Raw genomic sequence first — 19,702 nt, 5'->3', positions numbered from 1 at the left:
GTGATGTAAAAGCAATAATGTCCGATTGGTCTCGCGTTAAAGTTAAGCTTTTCTTTTGGAATACCAAATATTGCAATCAACGGACAGGGCTTAATTTGAATTTTTAAAACTTCGGATAAAGTTTGAAAAACAGATGACCAATATTGATGTAGATGGGGGCACAACCAAAACGCGTGTGTTAAATCGGCTGGAGAGAGGGAGCATCTATTTCAACTCCCGTCCGTTCCTGGATATATATCTGCTAGTCTAGCCCTACTGAAATGGGCCCTATGTACTACCTTAAACTGGATGAGCCCCAAACGTGCACAGGTTAAGGTAGTGCATCCTCCCACTGTCTATCTGACAACTCAACCATCAGCTCGCCTTCCCACCTAGTCTTAAATTTTGAAAGGTCATAGTTTTCCAGAGACATTAGTCGAGAATATAACCGTGATATCAGTCCTTTTTCTGGACAGAGAAGGGTCAAATCTTCCCATGGTGCCTCAGTAGGGAGGACCGGGAAAGAAGGGAACAGTGCTTTGACACAGTAGTGGCATATTTGAAGATATCTAAAGAAGTTATTGCGTGAAAGATCATATTTCTGGCATATGTTATCAAAGCTTTCAAACCCCTTTTTACAATAAAAGCTTTTAAAACAGGAAAGCTGCTTCCTGTCCCACTGAGTAAATGTTAAGTCAAGAGAGGAGGCTGGAAATAAATGATTCTTACAGATAGGGCTTAAGGGGGAGGGAGAGGTGAATTTGTAATGATTTTGAAACTGGGCCCATATTCTAAGGGTAGACAGTACTATAGGATTGGAGGTAAACCTGGACCACTTTGTGGGCAGGGAGGAGTACACCAAAGCAGGGAGTGATGACGAGTGGCAAGAGTGTGCCTCAAGTGTACACCAGACGGTGTTTGGCACATGAAGCCAAAATAAAATTTTCTGTAAGTTAGCTGCCCAATAGTAGTGAATAAAGCTGGGGAGAGCTAATCCCCCCACATCACGACCCCTCTGAAGCAAGCATTTGTTAACTCTTGTAACTTTATTTTTCCATATGAAGGAAGTAATGGGTGAGTTAACTGACTGAAAAAAATGATTTAGTCAGGAATAACGGTAGACATTGAAACAAACACAAATACTTTGGGAGTACGTTCATTTTCACCGATTGTACCCTCCCTGCAATGATCAGAGGTAGACTGCTCCACCTTTGAAAGTCAGCTTTCATTTGGTTGACTAGAGGTGTAAAATTGGCCCCAAAAAGAGAGGAGAAGGAACGCGTAATGTTTATTCCAAGATATTTGAAACAATAATGTGTTAAATGGAAGGGAAATGCTTCTTGTTTAATTTGCATTGCCAAATCATTAATGGGGAAACTTCACTTTTCTGATAGTTAAGTTTGTAGCCAGAAAAATACCCAAAATTGTTCAATAGTGATACAATTACAGGGGCGCTAGTTCCTGGATTGCTTACATAAATAAGGAGATCATCAGCATACAGAGACGTGATGTTCTTCAGTCCCACGCTCAACCCCCCATAACAACGGCGACGACTTCAATGCAAGTGAAAGAGGCTCAATTGCCACTGCAAAGAGGAGCGGGGACAAAGGACATCCTTGACATGTCCCACGTGACAGGGGGAAAAAATTGGAATGAGATTCATTAGTTTGAATACATGCTTGTGGGAACGAATAGAGCAGACGAATCCATGCCAAAAATGTGTCACCTAAACCAAACCTTTCCAATACGGTAAACAAGTATTTCCACTCCACCCGGTCAAAAGCCTTCTCCGCGTCCAGAGAGATTACAGCTTCTGCAGTTGGGGAGGGACCGGGGGAGTAGATTTACGTTAGCAAGTCGGCGAATATTCGAAAAAGAGTGGCGACCCTTTACAAAACCAGTCTGTCTTCAGAGATTACTTTAGGGAGAACAGATTCTAAACGATGTGCCATCACCTTGGCTAAGATTTTTATATCAATATTTAGGAGGGAGATAGGACGGTAAGAGCCACAGTTAGTAGGGTCCTTGTCCTTTTTGAGGAGTAAAGTAATCTTAGCTTGCAAAAGTATTATTGATTTCCTTTTGGTTGGTAATTAGATTTTGATCTTGATCTCTCACTTGGGGTATAAGCCGTGAAGCAGCTTGACGTTTCAGCTGGTGAGCCAACAATCGACTAGCTTTTTCCCCATATTCATAATAAGTGCTACGTGTCCGCAGTAATAAGTATTCAGCCTGGTTGGTGGATAGAAGATTAATCTTAGACTGTAAAGCTATCCGTTCTTTATAAAACTGGGGATGGGCTTTCAGAATATTTGCGGTCTAGATTAAAAATTGAATCCATCAAGTCTTGTATTTGTTTGCGGCGTTCCTTATTGACATGTGCTACATAGGAGATAATTTGTCCTCTTAAGTATGCTTTTAAGGTTTCCCAAAGTAGGGAGTATGATATACCTTCATTCTTGTTTACTTCCATAAAAGTATCTATATTGGTAGCCACATATTCGCAAAATTTCTCGTTTGAAAGCAGTAGGGAATTAAGTCTCCAGAAGGATTGCTCTCTAACATTCAAAGTGAAAGAAAGATCTAAGATGAGTGGTGCATGATTTGAAATGACAATGGCTAAGTATTCAACCGATTCCACTGCAGGGATGAAAGAGCTATCTATAAAAAAGTAATCTATCCTTGAGAACGAATGGTGGACATGAGAAAAGAAAGAGAACTGTTTGGAGGTTGGATTTTGAAACCTCCATGGGTCTACACTAGAGGTCTGCACCCCCGCGGGACCCGCGGGTCGCGACGCAAAACAGTGCGGCGCGGGAGAAATTTTGAAAGGTCAAAGCGGGAGCGGGCAGGATGATGAGGTGCACTTGCGGGTGCGGTCGTGAGGGATGATGCGCTGCACTCCCGCAAATTAAATATGAGTGTCAAATAAAATATATAAATGATTAAAGTAGAGTACATAATTTGTAGTTGTGAGGGAGATTCTGATTGGCAGCAATAAAAACGTTTTAAGCAGCCTAAACTTTTGAATATTGTCGGGTAGGGCTGGGCATAATCTCACGCACAGTTGCACACTTGTTTAGAGACAATTCCTTCCCGCTGCTCCGTGTTCGAATTCGAAAGCTAGTTCAAGTTCAAAATAGACAGCATGGACGAGGAACAGAGCACCTCTAGTGCTTCAGATAGAGGCCTAAGTGCTTCAGATGTAAGTAACGTTACTTCTCTAAAGTACTTGTGGTAGGCACACAGGCTATTTTCAGTTTAACACCTGCACTGAGCGGCTCAAAGCCCAAATAGTTTTTTAGTCGCAATGTTTTAGTTCATGGCTAGCCTATAATGTGACAGGAGCATTATCGAATTATATATATTAGATAGATAATAATATTACCTAATCGAATATATATATATATATATATATATATTTTTTTTTTTTGTTACATGTTAAGCCTAATGGAATTTGGGCCGATTAATGTTTATCTTTGTTGGCGTTCGTTACTGATGCCTGTTTAATGTTTTGTATGGTTGATTATGCAGGCTTACCAATAAATATGTTGCCAAGTATTGGTAAGGAATTTTGTGAGCACGCATTTTTTTTCCCCCAGGGCCAAGACCTTTCGTCAGAAAGCGCGGGCGGGAGCGGGACATTATATCACAGATGCGGGCGGGAGCGGGACTAAAAATGACAAATCTTTGCGGGAGCGGGCGGGAGCGGGACTGAACACTGCGGGAGCGGGTCTGAAAATTGTGTCCCGCGCAGGTCTCTAGTCTACACAGCCATTGTGTCTCATAAAGTCTGAGAAGACCCTTGACATTGCAGAAGGTGAGGCAGATTTAGGGCTACTTTTATCAAGCAATGGGCCAATTGTACAGTTGAGATCTCCTGCAAGGATCAATCTATGTGTATCTAAATTAGGGAGGAATGACAAAAGCTTATTGGCAAAATCAGTGTCATCCCAGTTAGGTGCATACACATTTACTAAAAGAACAGGTGTTTGAAATAGGAGGCCTGAGACAATGACATAATGCCCATTGGTGTCTGCAATTATTGTATTTAATGAGAATTGAATTCGCTTATTAATCAAAATTGCCACCCCTCGTGATCTGTTATTAAATTTGGAATGGAAGATATGATTAACCCATGCTTTACGGAGTCTGGTGTGGTCTTCTAACCGTAAGTGTGTCTCCTGCAAAAACAAAACATCAGTTTTCAATTGTTTAAGATGAGAAAAAATCCTAGAACGTTTCACGGGACCATTCATCCCCTTAACATTCCAGGACAGAAACCTAACTGCAGCTCCTCCTACTGGGCATGTACTGCCCGTGTTATTTATAATTGGAGACATTCAAAATGTGTATGATTAGCCTGAACCATATTATGGGAGTGCATTTGTGACCATAAGCGATGTCAACACATATTGTGTGCAGTTGTGTAGAAGTACAGTAAAATAGTGATAATACTGAACTAAAAATACAATTTAACATAGCTGTGTGTATCCTTAGAAGATAAGGTGTTACCATATAAATAACATGTTCCCCAGTTCTTGTGCAACTTAAGTTGAACTTTAGAAGAGAGAAAAAAAAAAGAAAGAAAAAAAACCCCATTGAACACCCCAGACCTAGATCTTCTTCCCCAAACGAAGAAAACCGCAGGAATTCCCAGACAGAAAACCTCCAAGACATCCAGCGTTGTCTATAACTTCTAACCTAACCTGAGGGTGGCTCCACTCTCAGTAAGTGATTTGTATTCTACCTATATATGATTGTCTAGTTGGCTCACCTTGAGAAGAGAGAGGAAAAATAATAATAATAAAAAAAAGATTTTGATTTTGCCACTTAATTTATCTTACTAAAATTGACCGGTCTGTAAAATGACCATTTGTGTAGAAGGATAAATAAATAATAATAATAATAAAAAAAAAATAATAATTAAATAAAAACAAATAGCTGTTTCATTGTAAATCACAGAGGCCGTTGTTATTGTACCATGTCAAGAACATGTGCGAAAAACGCATTAACGCACCGTGTAGGCTTGTAGATTACTTGGTGAGGGAAAGAAAAAAAGAAAAGAAAACGTATAACTGTAACGAGGCCTGAGACATATTTGAATCCATTTGCAGCTTTATTAAAGGCAGGTCAGACAGGCAAGGGTCAGAGATCGGCAGAACAGGGTTATCACAGGACAGGCACAGAGGATGGTCAAATAACAGGCAGAGAATCAGGACAGGCAGCAGACAACAATAATCCAAAGCAATCCGAGTCGGGGCAGGCAGCAGGCTAGCGAGGGTGATGGAACAGATCAAGGTCGGTACACGAGACAGGCAGATCAGGGGAAACCGCTCAGTCATTACAGCCGTGGCAATGCAATACTTCGCACTGAGTGAATGTTTGAGTGTGGCTTAAATAGGAAGTCCGATGAGGTTCAGGTGTGTGTGTAATCAGTCCCAGGGGTGGTGCATTATGGTAAATGAAGTCCTGCTAAGAGTTAGTACTCCGGTGACGGCTCCCTCTGCTGGCTGAAAGGAGGCGGAGCGGGAGCCTGCTCCGTAACAATAACACATAGCCGTTGTATTTTTAAAACAACGCAAAACAACGGCAACTGCGTTGTTATTTTACCATGCACATGTGCAAAAACCGCATTAACATAAGTATTACCGTGTAGGCTTGTAGATCACTTGGTGAAGAAAAAAAAAATTAAAAAGAGAAAAAAATAAATAAATAAAAAGAGAAAAAATAAAATAAGTAAATAATTAAAATAATAATTAGACCCAAGGAATCAAAGTGCCTATATCAAAAGATAAGTTAACTTTCACCTCCCCATAGATACAAAGTCTGCGCTCCAGCATAGTTTACTCTCCCCAGTGAAGCTCGTAAAACTCTTTGGCCTTCTTCGGAGTCTCGAAGAACAGCACCTGTCTGTCGTGAAGGACGCGGAGCCGGGCGGGATAAATAACTGCGAACCTGACGTTTTTCTTATACAGGAGGGATTTCACTTCTTTAAAGGCAGCTTGTTTCTTGCCGAGTTCCGCGCTGACGTCCTCGTAGAAAAATACTTTATGCCCCCTGAAAAACAGCTGCTCTCGTTTCCTCGATATGATACGGTGTTTGTTTTGGAAGCTGTGGAAGAGAACGAGGAATATCCTCGGCCGTTTGGAGTTAGCGCCGGAGTCGGTGGTCAGCTTCGGTCCCACTCGGTGCGCGCGGGAGATAATGAGAGGATGCGGGAAGAATTCTTTACCCAGGACTTCCTCGAAGAATTCAGTCATGAACTTGACTGTATCCAATACCTCCATATGCTCCGGAATACCGATAACTCGCAGATTGGACCTACGTGAGCGATTTTCCAAGTCCTCCACTTTGTTTTTTAGCCTCTCGTTCTCAGCTAAAAGTGCGGTGCATGTTGTTTCGATAGCCTCAATCCTATCGCTGTGATCGTTTAGGCCTTCCTCCATGTCATGGATGCGTTCTTCGTGAGAGTCAAGAGACGCCTTTACCAGTTCCAGCGATGCTGAAATTGGTGCCAATGCCTTGCCGAAAGCTTTTTTCAAGAGGGAATCCGTTTGCTGTGCGAGATCGGACAGAAGCACCGAGTGAAGCCTAGCAAGATCAGCAGGTAATTCCGAGCTTGGGCTAGCTTGTGTAACGTTAGCCATGTTGTCTTCACTTGCGGCATTTTCGTCCATCTCGGTCGTTTTTTGCCCTCGGTCACGTCTCTTTGGTCTCATTTAGTTGTGTAAAGTTATCCCTTAACGTACACGTTGTCAACTCAGGGTGCGCCAGGCTTTATGTCGAAAAAATTAGGTAGAAAATAAAAAGTAATTCGGGAGCCACTTCTCACACGTCTATTCGCTACATGCTCAGACCGGAAGTTGGACAAATAAGGACATTGACTACCGGTCCAACACTTCGAGCAATCCGCCATTATTATTTCTCGCTCCGATTTTGTAGTCCGAGCTCAATGATGCAGAAGTTACGAGAGGGCAAATCAAAATGTTCTGTTGTTGGATGTACGTTAGTGACCTGAAGCACTTCAAGGATTCCCACTTCAACAACCTCCGCCAGTATAAAGAAGGGTTTGCCGATTGACTTCGTCTGAATGAGAGGTTTATTCCTTCTATCTTTGGAGACGACGAACAGAGCATTTTGATAAGCTATAAATATCGTTAATAAAAATAAAGTACTTTACTTTCTTAAAACACATGGTGGTCATGGTTTAGCAGTACCTTTCTCTTTCTTCGTTTTTGTTTTGAAGTAACGTTACACGTCTGCAGTGTTATTGTTCTTGAGTTTCATCAATGGTCATTTAGCTGCGTTGTTTTCTGATGCTTTTCTAAACGTATCATATTGTCAATACAGATTTTTTTGTGGTAAGATTAGACCGTAGTCATTTATCTTGTCAGTGTCCTTGTTTTAACAAGAGAAATAGTCGACTTTCACTAATAACACAAAACAGTTAACTCACATACCAATACATCCATATGAAGACGTTGTTCTGCAGGTTCGTCGTCGTCTTTATCAACTCGCTCGCTCTGGCTCGAATATGTAAGGCTTGATGGACAAGTCTTCTGTTATTGACATTTTATTAACATGTGAATAAAAATGTTCTTTGAAGGTGTCGTATATAATCGTATATCTCTAATCTAACTACAATAATGGCCGAACGTGGGGAGTTGAACCGACCGTGAACTCATTGACCTGGAGAGCGGGCGGAGTATGACGCATCTCCTTTTTATTTAAAGGGGACGCTTTTAAACTGGTCGCTCAAAGAGGCACATCAGAAAAGGGGTAGAAAAGGGGCCTGTGGAGCTATAATAATGAGGAATTCAGACCCAAGCATTGCAGTTATGTTTTATATAGACCACAACGCAGGGGCGGACTGGGACCAAAAAGTGGCCCTGGACTTTCTGGCCCACAGCAGCCCACCGTATGGTGGCCGAGAAAGCTCAACGTGCTGCAACTGAAGCAAATACTTGCAAATAGAAATAAACACCTGCAAATTAAAAAAACAAAACATTGTCATCAGTTTCACAACACATGTGTGCTCCAAATACAGAAATGCACTGCAAAAGTTCACAACACAACCAAATACAGAAACGCGCTGCAAATAACACAGACCACAACAGAAATGTTTCCAGGTAAACCAAATAAGTGACGAAGCGCTAAAATATGTGTGCATGTGTGTCTCAACTTTAAAACTTTGGACCCTATATTACCTAATATTTCTTATGAAACTTTTCTTTATGAAAAATTTAAACATAACATAAAACAATTTTTAAAATTTAACAGATTAAAGATAGATATCTTTCCTTCATGTTCTTCTTCACTATCTTTATTTATTTAGTTAAGTTTTCAGCTCATTGTTCTTTTCTCATTTGTATTCTGATGACATTAAACATATTGTTAGTACATTTTGAATATTGTATACAAGTTGTATGTCATAAAAATGTAATCTCTGTACGTTTTGAAAAAAATAAATAAATACATAAAGTAGAATTTTAAGCTGTAAGGGTTAGTCACTTATTTAGTTCCCCTGGAAAGATTTCCATTGTGGTCTGTTTTTTGCTTGTTTCTGTATCTGGGTGGTGTTGTGAGTATTTGGTGCACACGTGTGTTGTGAAACTGATGAAGATGTTTTCTTAATTTGCAGGTGTTTATTCTATTTACAATGCATTTTCATTCAGTTGCAACGCGTTGAGCTTTCTCGGCCCCTTACCACCACATCATAACAAATTGGCTCATTAATGTGCTGAATATTTTTAACACCACTTATAACATAAAAATATAACACAATATAAAACTATATGCAATTTAAACATTTATTTTAAATAACACAACACTAGTCAGGGAGAGCTAACTTTCGCCTTCAGAACCATGTTCAGAACCTGTTGAACTGCTACTCTTCGTGCCAAATGTATAATTTGTTAATTTGAAGCATTTCACACATAGATTTCACAGGATCTACCTCTAGCTAACAGGTGCCTGTAGTTCTCTCAGTGTTCAAATGGAGCTTTTTTTCCCGCGACACAGGTGACGAGGCGAGGGAGTCGGCTTTCATCTGCGCGCCGCAGCTGTCTGTTATGTTTTTCCAGGACGTGAAAGGGGGCGTGTTTCAAGATACGCAACGGAGCAGACCAAACAAATTAACAGGGAGAGACAGTCACATTCATTCACACGAAACGCACTCCTTGTCGGCCGCGCGATCGATTCCCTTATCCATTTGCGTAGAAAAGAAATGTAATATTATGATTTCCGTCATTGTTTTATATGTAGCCTATTTTTAGGGCCCAAGCCCTGAAAGGGCGAAGGCCCTATTGTTTTCCTTAGGATTATTAGGGCCCAAGCCCTGAAAGGGCGAAGGCCCTATTGTTTTCCTTGGGATTATTAGGGCCCAAGCCCTGAAAGGGCGAAGGCCCTATTGTTTTCCTTCCGATTATTTATTTATTAGGGCCCAAGCCCTGAAAGGGCGAAGGCCCTATTGTTTTCCTTCCGATTATTAGGGCCCAAGCCCTGAAAGGGCGAAGGCCCTATTGTTTTCCTTGGGATTATTTTTCTTTACTATTATTATTATTATTATAATAATTATTATTTTACTACCTTTTGGGCACTTTTGGGGCCCTTAACGTGCTCGAAAACTCTTGAAACTTTGCACACGGGTCAGAACCCGCGGCCATCAGAGCCGGGCTGAAGCTGGTACCCGGGCGTGGTAGGGCGGCTCGTCAGCGCCCCCTGGAACGGGGTCCGAACACTTGGTCCATAACTCAAACACGCTTGTATGTAATAATATGAAACTCGGTACACATGTTGATCTCATCGTTTCATCTATACCTCACACTCTTATTGAGGTTTGTTTGTAAAACGCTCGCAATGGAATGTCATATACTCCTCCTAGAGCTTTGATCCAAATTCGACGAAACTCGGTCAGCGTGAAGTCAAGACATTGAGGATGAAAGTTTGCGAGGGGATTTTTTATATCTCGAACGGTTTGTCCGTGGCGAGGAAACGAAATCATGGCGAGAAACGTGTAACAGGAAGTGTGTTATAACTTCAGCATACATTAACTGATCTTGATGAAACTTCAGCAGTGTGTTCGCTGTAAGAGGACGATCACATGGATGTGACTATTGTGAGTCAAAGTTATAGCGCCACCAACTGGCAGCAGGAAGTGTGTCACTTTCAAAATGCTTTGATATCACCCTTTTATTTTTACCCGATTTGCTTCAAACTTCATATGTATAATGTCAACATACGGCAGATGTAGACCTGTGAATGGATTCTTGATATCTTTGAAACTGTTGCCGTGGCGACGCATCAAACTTTACCCTTCTTTTAGGATGCTTTTTGGATGCTTTTGAGACCCTTAGCATGCTTCAAATTGCATGAAACTCGACAGACACATCACATTTATTAGCCAGTAGACATGTGCAAAGTTTCAGAAACGGGCGTGGTGAGGGCTCAGTAGCGCCACCTTTTGACAAAAGTGGGGTTGTTAGTTTTAACTAGAGTTACAAAAATTGGTATGTATATTGTACTCCTCGAGCCGGACAACTTTCTAATTGACACTTATTAGCTAGGACCCACAGAAAGTCGGATATTTTTGTTTGAATATGGCCACTCTGAGCCTACATGTCTCTGTGTCTCTGTGTCTTTGGCTGGCTGGCTGACTGACTGGCTGGCTGTCTGTGTGTGTGTGTGTGTGTGTGTGTGTGCAGGGGGAGGGGGCTTAACCATTTCACTGCTGTGTGTATGACCTGCATAAAGAAAATACATTTCTCAAGCCTGGTATTTTTTAAATAAGTTTTTATTTTTATTTTTTATAAGTAAAGGCATATAACTAGTTTAATTGTAGTGAATTGACAATAGTTTTATATAATTAGTTTATTAATAAGATTAACTTGGTCAATAAACTTGGTCTGAAAATTTGGTCCATAAATCAAACACACTTGCATGTAATAATATGAAACTTGGTACACATATAGATCTCATCGTTTCATATATACTTCACACTCTTACTTTTTACCCCAGCCCAACAGGAAGTCGGCTATTTAGGGTTGTGTTTAAAACACATGCAATGGAATTTAAATTATTGCTCCTAGAGCACTGAACCAAATTCGACGAAACTCGATCAGCGTGAAGTCAAGACATTAAGGATGAAAAAGTGCCACGGGATTTTTGATACCTCGAACGGTTTGGCCGTGGCGAGGAAACGAAATTATGGCGAGAAACATGAAACAGGATGTGTGTTATAACTTCAGCATACATTAACTGATCTTGATGAAACTTCAGCAGTGTTTTCGCTGTAAGAGACCGATCACATGGATGTGACTATTGTGAGTCAAAGTTATAGCGCCACCAACTGGCAGCAGGAAGTGTGTCACTTTCAAAATGCTTTGAAATCACTCTCTTATTTTTAACCGATTTGCTTCAAACTTCATCTGTATAATGTAAATACACGGCAGATGTAGACCTGTGAATGAATTTTTGATATCTTTGATACTGTTGCCGTGGCAACGAAACAAACTTTAACATTCTTTTTTGATGCTTTTGGGACTCTTAGCATGCTTGAAATTGCTTGAAACTTAACAGATACATCACATTTATTAGCCAGTAGACATGTGCAACTATGGCAAAAGATTAAAGTAATGTGAAAAAAGTAAACACTAAAAGCCTCATATCTTCTAAAAATGCAATTATACATCATTTGTTTCTAAATTAAATTATACAAATATTATAACTTCCCCAATTTTTCCCTTTTTTCATTTAAGAATTATGTTTACGTTCAAAAACAGCCAGAATTGTTGTAAAATTCAGAAAAAAATAATAATCTGAGTCATACGTAGTGCTATACTGCCCTCTTGTGTTCAATATCAGGTAGGCCTATTGTGTATATTCCCACCGGTTAATCAACGTGTGACTCCGCTGGGACTTGGGAGCTTTTAAATCGCTTACTTAAAACCGAAAGTCAAAATACGGATGTCCGCACAAGACATTAATGGTGTGGAGTAGAGCGAGCATTTTAAATAAATTCCTATTAAGTAGGATTGAACTAAACAGAAAGAATGTTCACTCTGTTCTGCTGGTTCCTCGCTGGTGGATCATATGATTACTTTGTCATAATCTATGACAAAAATGCTATTATAAACTATATTAATAATAGATAATACACATTGCTCTTATTTTTAAAAAATACATTCATGAAAAACAAGATAACAAAAATCATAAAAAGATATAGCCATGGCTGCTATAAATGTTTGAAATGCATAGGACAGATGTTTAATGACGCAGCAACATATAATTGAAAGGCAATTAATAATCTGTCATTACGTCACTGCATTATGATATTACGGCTCTAATACGGTGCAGCACAAAGCACTTATGTGCATCCCGAGCGGAGAATGATGTGCTTGAAGCCACATGAAGTTACAGCGCATTGAGTCCGTATTGAAAAGTTCAAAGCACAAAGGAAATACATATTTATGAACAGTGTATTATACATTATATATCTATGCAATAGTTTATTGAGCCTTTTCTTTTAAAGGTTTTAAATTTCAGTTACTGTGTGCGTGAAGAACAATTATAGTGCTCTGACTCTAGTGTTGTGATCTAACCGACAGCGTCTGACACCCGGTAGAAAGTAACACGATTAAGTTACAGCAATAAAGTCCAGCAAGAAAAAGTTTCTTCATTCGAAAATATAGACCTTTAGACCTTTATCTTAAAGACCCAGTATAATAGGATTAACATTGAATCATCTTGAAGATCGTTTCATCATTGACTGTAACCGAATGCGACGTGCTGTTTGAATGCTGAATGGAGAATGACTGACAGGCGCAGAGAGGGAAAAGTTTACGTGTTCTTGAATTTAATGACTTAAATATTAATTTCTATATCACATAATAGCTTCAGAACACTTATAATACAGTACACAAAAACTTTATGGTACTTTAGAAAGTTTTTGTGCCTTTGTGCCTTACATAGAATAGTATATGCACAATATAGAATTTGAATCAGCCTCGTCAAAGATGGCAGTGTCAGAGCCGATACCGATCCTGAGTATCTAATCGGCGCACTTCTTTTCAACAGTCAAATTGAAATTGAAATTGCTTGAAACTCAACAGATACATCACATTTATTAGCCAGTAGACGTGCAAAGTTTCAGAAACGGGCATGGTGCAAGGACTAAATAGCGCCACCTTTTGACAAAAGTGGGGTTGTTAGTTTTATCTACAGTTACAAAAATCGGTATATACATTTTACTCCTCAAGCCGGACAACTTTCTATTACATAGTCATTAGCTCGGACCAAGAGGAAGTCCGATATTTTGGTTTGAATATGGTGAGCCTCTCTCTGAGCCTACGTCCCTGTATGGCAAGCCCTTTAAAAGCTAAGTTTGCCTATCCGGAATTAACATTGTAGATATCAACGTCTTTCTGTCTAGTCGTAATTACATTTTGGATAGTTTGTATTATCATTTAAGATATCTGTAACATAATTTTGACTAGTCGAAATGACAGAGTATGGCAAGCCGTTTTAACATTTAATCATGAAAGGGCCAAAGCCTTCGGCACCGCCACCCGGGTGCCTTTAGGTAACTAAAGGAACCGGGGTTGCGGTGCCACCGGCTTGGGCCCGCCATCGCTGCTCGCAGCTATATTTCTTTATTATTTTTCTGCTACCTTTTGGGAATTTTTGGGGCCCTTAACATGCTCGAAAACTCTTGAAACTTTGCACACGGGTCAGAACCCGCGGCCATCAGGGCCGGGCTGAAGATGGTACCCGGGCGTGGCAGGGCGGCTCGTCAGCGCCCCCTGGAATGGGTCCGAACACTTGGTCCATAACTCAAACACGCTTGTATGTAATGATATGAAACTCGGTACACATGTTGATCTCATCGTTTCATCTATACCTCGCGCTCTTACTTTTTACCCCAGCCCAACAGGAAGTCGGCTATTGAGGTTTGTTTGTAAAACGCTCGCAATGGAATGTTAAATACTCCTCCTAGAGCTTTGATCCAAATTCGACGAAACTCGGTCAGCGTGAAGTCAAGACATTGAGGATGAAAGTTTGCGAGGGGATTTTTGATATTTCGAACGGTTTGGCCGTGGCGAGGAAACAAAATCATGGCGAGAAACGTGAAACAGGAAGTGTGTTATAACTTCAGCATACATCAACCGATCTTGATGAAACTTCAGCAGTGTGTTCGCTGTAAGAGGACGATCACATGGATGTCACTACTGTGAGTCAAAGTTATAGCGCCACCAACTGGCAGCAGGAAGTATGTCACTTTCAAAATGCTTTGATATCACCCTTTAATTTTTACCCGATTTGCTTCAAACTTCATCTGTATAATGTAAACATACGGCAGATGTAGACCTGTGAATGGATTCTTGATATCTTTGAAACTGTTGCCGTGGCAACGCATCAAACTTTACCATTCTTTTAGGATGCTTTTGAGACTCTTAGCATGCTTTAAATTGCATGAAACTCGACAGACACATCACATTTATTAGCCAGTAGACATGTGCAAAGTTTCAGAAACGGGCGTGGTGAGGGCTCAGTAGCGCCACCTTTTGACAAAAGTGGGGTTGTTAGTTTTATCTACAGTTACAAAAATCGGTATGTATATTTTACTCCTCGAGCCGGACAACTTTCTAATTGACACTCATTAGCTAGGACCCACAGAAAGTCAGATATGTTTGTTTGAATGTAGAGAAAATCTCAGAATTTTGCCAGTCTCTCAGTGTCCCTCTGTGTGAGTGAGAGGAGGGGCGCCTGTCAGGTTAATTTTAACCCTTTATTTGCTGTGTGCGACTTCTCTGGCATTTTCGGGGGCCTTAACATCCTCGAAAACTCTTGAAACTTTGCACACGGGTCAGAACCCATGGCAATCAGGGCCGGGCTAAAGCTGGTAACCGGGCGTGGCAGGGCGGCTCGACAGCGCCCCCTGGACTGGGATTCGAACATTTGTCCATAAATCAAACACACTTGCATGAATTAATATGAAACTCGGTACAATTATAGATCACATCATGTCAAACAACTTTCGTGCTCTAAGTTTTATGACAGTTCAAATGGAAGTTATTTATGAATTATGAATTATGGGTTGTTTGAATGATTGTCCTAGGAGAAATACATCAAATTACAACGCATGTGTTTACCAATCACAACCAAACTCGGTGTGCATGAAGTCAAGACATTTAGGATGCTCAATTCCGGACGGATTTTTGATATCTCGAACGGTCTGGCCGTGGCGAGGAAATGAATTTTATGACTAAAAAAGGACACATAAAGTGTGTTATAACTTTGCTCATTTTACCTACAGTTACAAAACTTGCCACGTATATTGTTCTCGTCAAGCCGATCAACTTTCCAATTTAAAGTCATTCGCTCTGAGCAACAGAAAGTCAGATATTGTAGTTTGAATGGATTTAATTCCCCTGCGATTCTCTCTCTCTCTCTCTCTCTCTCTCTCTCTCTCTCTCTCTCTCTCTCTCTCTCTCTCTCTCGCTCTCTCTCTGTGTGTGTGTGGGTGTGTATGTCTGTGTGGGGAGGGGAGGGCTGTTGTCTGTGTTTATGTGTGTGTGTGTGTGGCTGGCTGCGATTTTTCCTACAAGTCCTTGTCTCTAAGTCCTTGTCTTTTTGCATAACAATTTTGCATAACAATATTTTTAAATGACAAAATAGGCATATAACCCCCATCTTTTAAATGTATAGTTTGCTTTAAATAAAAGTAAGATTGTATTTGTAATTGAAGTTGAATTAATTAAAAATTCATGTGCTATATTTCAATATATTTTTTTTCCTTAAGATTTTAAAACACTAACTTCATTCTTATCTGAATTACAAATATTTGTTTCTGTATAAAATAATACTCTGACTAAAAACACATTTGATGTTTTTTTTTGTATTTTTATTTACATGTATTTGTGTGTGTGTGTGTGTGTGCGTGTGTGCGTGTGTGTGTGTGTGTGTGTGTGTGTGTGCGTGCGTGTGTGTGTGTGTGTGTGTGTGTGTATAAAGTGCAGGGTTTTTTTTAGATGAAGTAGAATTTCTATAACTATGTGTTGAACTAATAAAATCACTCTTGTGTGTGTTAAACACAATCTACTTAATACAGACAACTTCATTATAAAGATAAATAACTAATCCAAAAAATATATGATTATAATCTATGACAACAAAAGCCATTACAAACTATATTAATGGAAAATACACATTGCTCTTTGTATTGTTATAAAATATTCATGAAAAACAAGATAACAAAAATCAAAAAGATAAATTATTTTAGATATAGCCATGTTTTAAATGTATAGCAGAGATGTTAATTGAGGCAGAAACATACAAACTTTCTAGAACAACATGGACCTGGATAGCTGGTTTTTATGGAGGACAGTGAAGAGGAAGAGGGTGCAAATCAAACAGCTCATTCTCAGACTACACAGCAAACAGCTTAAGTTTTTAGTGCTTTGTTTGAGGTTTTTAGTGCTCTGTACTATCTATTATCAACATATAATAGATGGAACAGAACAAGAAAGGCAATTAATAATCTGTCATTGCGTCACTGCATTATGATATGAAAGGCTCAGTACAGTGTGGCACAAACCGCTTATGCGCATCCCGAGTGGAGAATGATGCGCTTAAAGCCACATGGAGTTACAGCGCACAGCGCATCGAGTCCGCATTGATGCAAACTCTACAATACACTTCTTTTTGATAGTCAAAGCGGGGGTTATGTTTTTACATGTCGTACAGAATAACCCTAAAGGCACCAAGGTGGCAGTGCCACCGGCTTTATATTAAATATAAATATAGCTGAGCAGCGATAAAGGGCCAAAGCCGGCGGTACCACCATCCCGGTGCCTTTGGGTAACTAAAGGCATCAGGGTTGCGGTGCCACCGGCTTGGGCCCGCAATCGCTGCTCGCAGCTATATTTAGGGCCCAAGCCCTGAAAGGGCGAAGGCCCTATTTAGGGCCCAAGCCCTGAAAGGGCGAAGGCCCTATTGTTTTCCTTGGGATTATTTTTCTTCACTATTATTAGGGCCCAAGCCCTGAAAGGGCGAAGGTCCTATTGTTTTCCTAACGATTATTATTAGGGCCCAAGCCCTGAAAGGGCGAAGGCCCTATTGTTTTCCTTGGGATTATTTTTCTTCACTATTATTATAATAATTATTATTTTACTACCTTTTGGGCACTTTTGGGGCCCTTAACGTGCTCGAAAAATCTTGAAACTTTGCACACGGGTCAGAACCCGCGGCCATCAGAGCCGGGCTGAAGCTGGTACCCGGGCGTGGTAGGGCGGCTCGTCAGCGCCCCCTGGAACGGGGTCCGAACACTTGGTCCATAACTCAAACACGCTTGTATGTAATAATATGAAACTCGGTACACATGTTGATCTCATCGTTTCATCTATACCTCACACTCTTACTTTTTACCCCAGCCCAACAGGAAGTCGGCTATTGAGGTTTGTTTGTAAAACGCTCGCAATGGAATGTCAAATACTCCTCCTAGAGCTTTGATCCAAATTCGACGAAACTCGGTCAGCGTGAAGTCAAGACATTGAGGATGAAAGTTTGCGAGGGGATTTTTTATATCTCGAACGGTTTGTCCGTGGCGAGGAAACGAAATCATGGCGAGAAACGTGAAACAGGAAGTGTGTTATAACTTCAGCATACATTTAACTGATCTTGATGAAACTTCAGCAGTGTGTTCGCTGTAAGAGGACGATCACATGGATGTGACTATTGTGAGTCAAAGTTATAGCGCCACCAACTGGCAGCAGGAAGTGTGTCACTTTCAAAATGCTTTGATATCACCCTTTTATTTTTACCCGATTTGCTTCAAACTTCATCTGTATAATGTAAACATACGGCAGATGTAGACCTGTGAATGGATTCTTGATATCTTTGAAACTGTTGCCGTGGCGACGCATCAAACTTTACCCTTCTTTTAGGATGCTTTTAGGATGCTTTTGAGACCCTTAGCATGCTTCAAAATGCATGAAACGACAGACACATCACATTTATTAGCCAGTAGACATGTGCAAAGTTTCAGAAACGGGCGTGGTGAGGGCTCAGTAGCGCCACCTTTTGACAAAAGTGGGGTTGTTAGTTTTAACTAGAGTTACAAAAATTGGTATGTATATTGTACTCCTCGAGCCGGACAACTTTCTAATTTAAACTTATTAGCTAGGACCCACAGAAAGTCAGATGTGTTTGTTTGAATGTGGTCTTGCTTAATCTGAGCCTACATCTCTGTCTTTGCCTGTCTGTGTGTGTGTGAGTGTGCAGGGGGAGGGGGCTTAACCATTTCACTGCTGTGTGTATGGCCTGCATAAAGAAAATACATTTCTCAAGCCTGGTATTTTTTAAATAAGTTTTTATTTTTATTTTTTATAAGTAAAGACATATAACTAGTTTAATTGTAGTGCATTGACAATAGTTTTATATAATTAGTTTATTAATCAGATTAACTTGGTCAATAAACTTGGTCTGAAAATTTGGTCCATAAATCAAACACACTTGCATGTAATAATATGAAACTTGGTACACATATAGATCTCATCGTTTCATATATAGCCTACTTCACACTCTTACTTTTTACCCCAGCCCAACAGGAAGACGGCTATTTAGGGTTGTGTTTAAAACACATGCAATGGAATTTAAAGTATTGCTCCTAGAGCACTGAACCAAATTCGACAAAACTCGATCAGCGTGAAGTCAAGACATTAAGAATGAAAAGGTGCCAAGGGATTTTTTATATCTCGAACGGTTTGGCCGTGGCGAGGAAACGAAATTATGGCGAAAAACATGAAACAGGATGTGTGTTATAACTTCAGCATACATTAACTGATCTTGATGAAACTTCAGCAGTGTTTTCGCTGTAAGAGACCGATCACATGGATGTGACTATTGTGAGTCAAAATTATAGCGCCACCAACTGGCAGCAGGAAGTGTGTCACTTTCAAAATGCTTTGAAACCACTCTCTTATTTTTAACCGATTTGCTTCAAACTTCATCTGTATAATGTAAATACACGGCAGATGTAGACCTGTGAATGAATTTTTGATATCTTTGATACTGTTGCCGTGGCAACGAATCAAACTTTAACATTCTTTTTTGATGCTTTTGGGACTCTTAGCATGCTTGAAATTGCTTGAAACTCAACAGATACATCACATTTATTAGCCAGTAGACATGTGCAACTATGGCAAAAGATTAAAGTAATGTCAAAAAAGTAAACACTAAAAGCCTCATATCTTCTAAAAATGTAATTATACATCATTTGTTTCTAAATTAAATTATACAAATATTATAACTTCCCCAATTTTTCCTTTTTTTCATTTAAGAATTATGTTTACGTTCAAAAACAGCCAGAATTGTTGTAAAATTCATAAAAAAATAATAATCTGAGTCATACGTAGTGCTATACTGCCCTCTTGTGTTCAATATCAGGTAGGCCTATTGTGTATATTCCCACCGGTTAATCAACGTGTGACTCCGCTGGGACTTGGGAGCTTTTAAATCGCTTACTTAAAACTAGGGTTGGGAACCGAGAACCGGTTCTTTTCCAGAACCGGTTGTGTTTTTGAAAAAATACCGGAACCGTGCAAAATTCCTAAGTTTCGGTTCCGAAAACGGTTCTGATGCCGATGCGATATCATCATGTGGGCGAAGTGCTGGGAGTAGAAGACGCCGTCTTATTCCTAAATGACATAAACTTCACCACTGA

The 19,702-nt window shown here is 40.1% G+C and overlaps 1 protein-coding gene across 1 annotated transcript in view; it reads left to right on the top strand.

Annotated features, from left to right (window-relative positions):
* cratb (carnitine O-acetyltransferase b) overlaps positions 1-19,702 on the top strand; it is a 118,626-nt gene that overhangs the window by 65,496 nt on the left and 33,428 nt on the right. The gene's annotated exons all lie outside the window — the stretch shown is intronic.

This window comes from Pimephales promelas, chromosome 18, assembly GCF_988280905.1.
Source record: "Pimephales promelas chromosome 18, fPimPro1.hap1.1, whole genome shotgun sequence".
NCBI lineage: Eukaryota > Metazoa > Chordata > Actinopteri > Cypriniformes > Leuciscidae > Pimephales > Pimephales promelas.
Note: the sequence above shows the minus strand (reverse complement) of the source record. Positions and strands in the feature narration are given on the sequence as shown.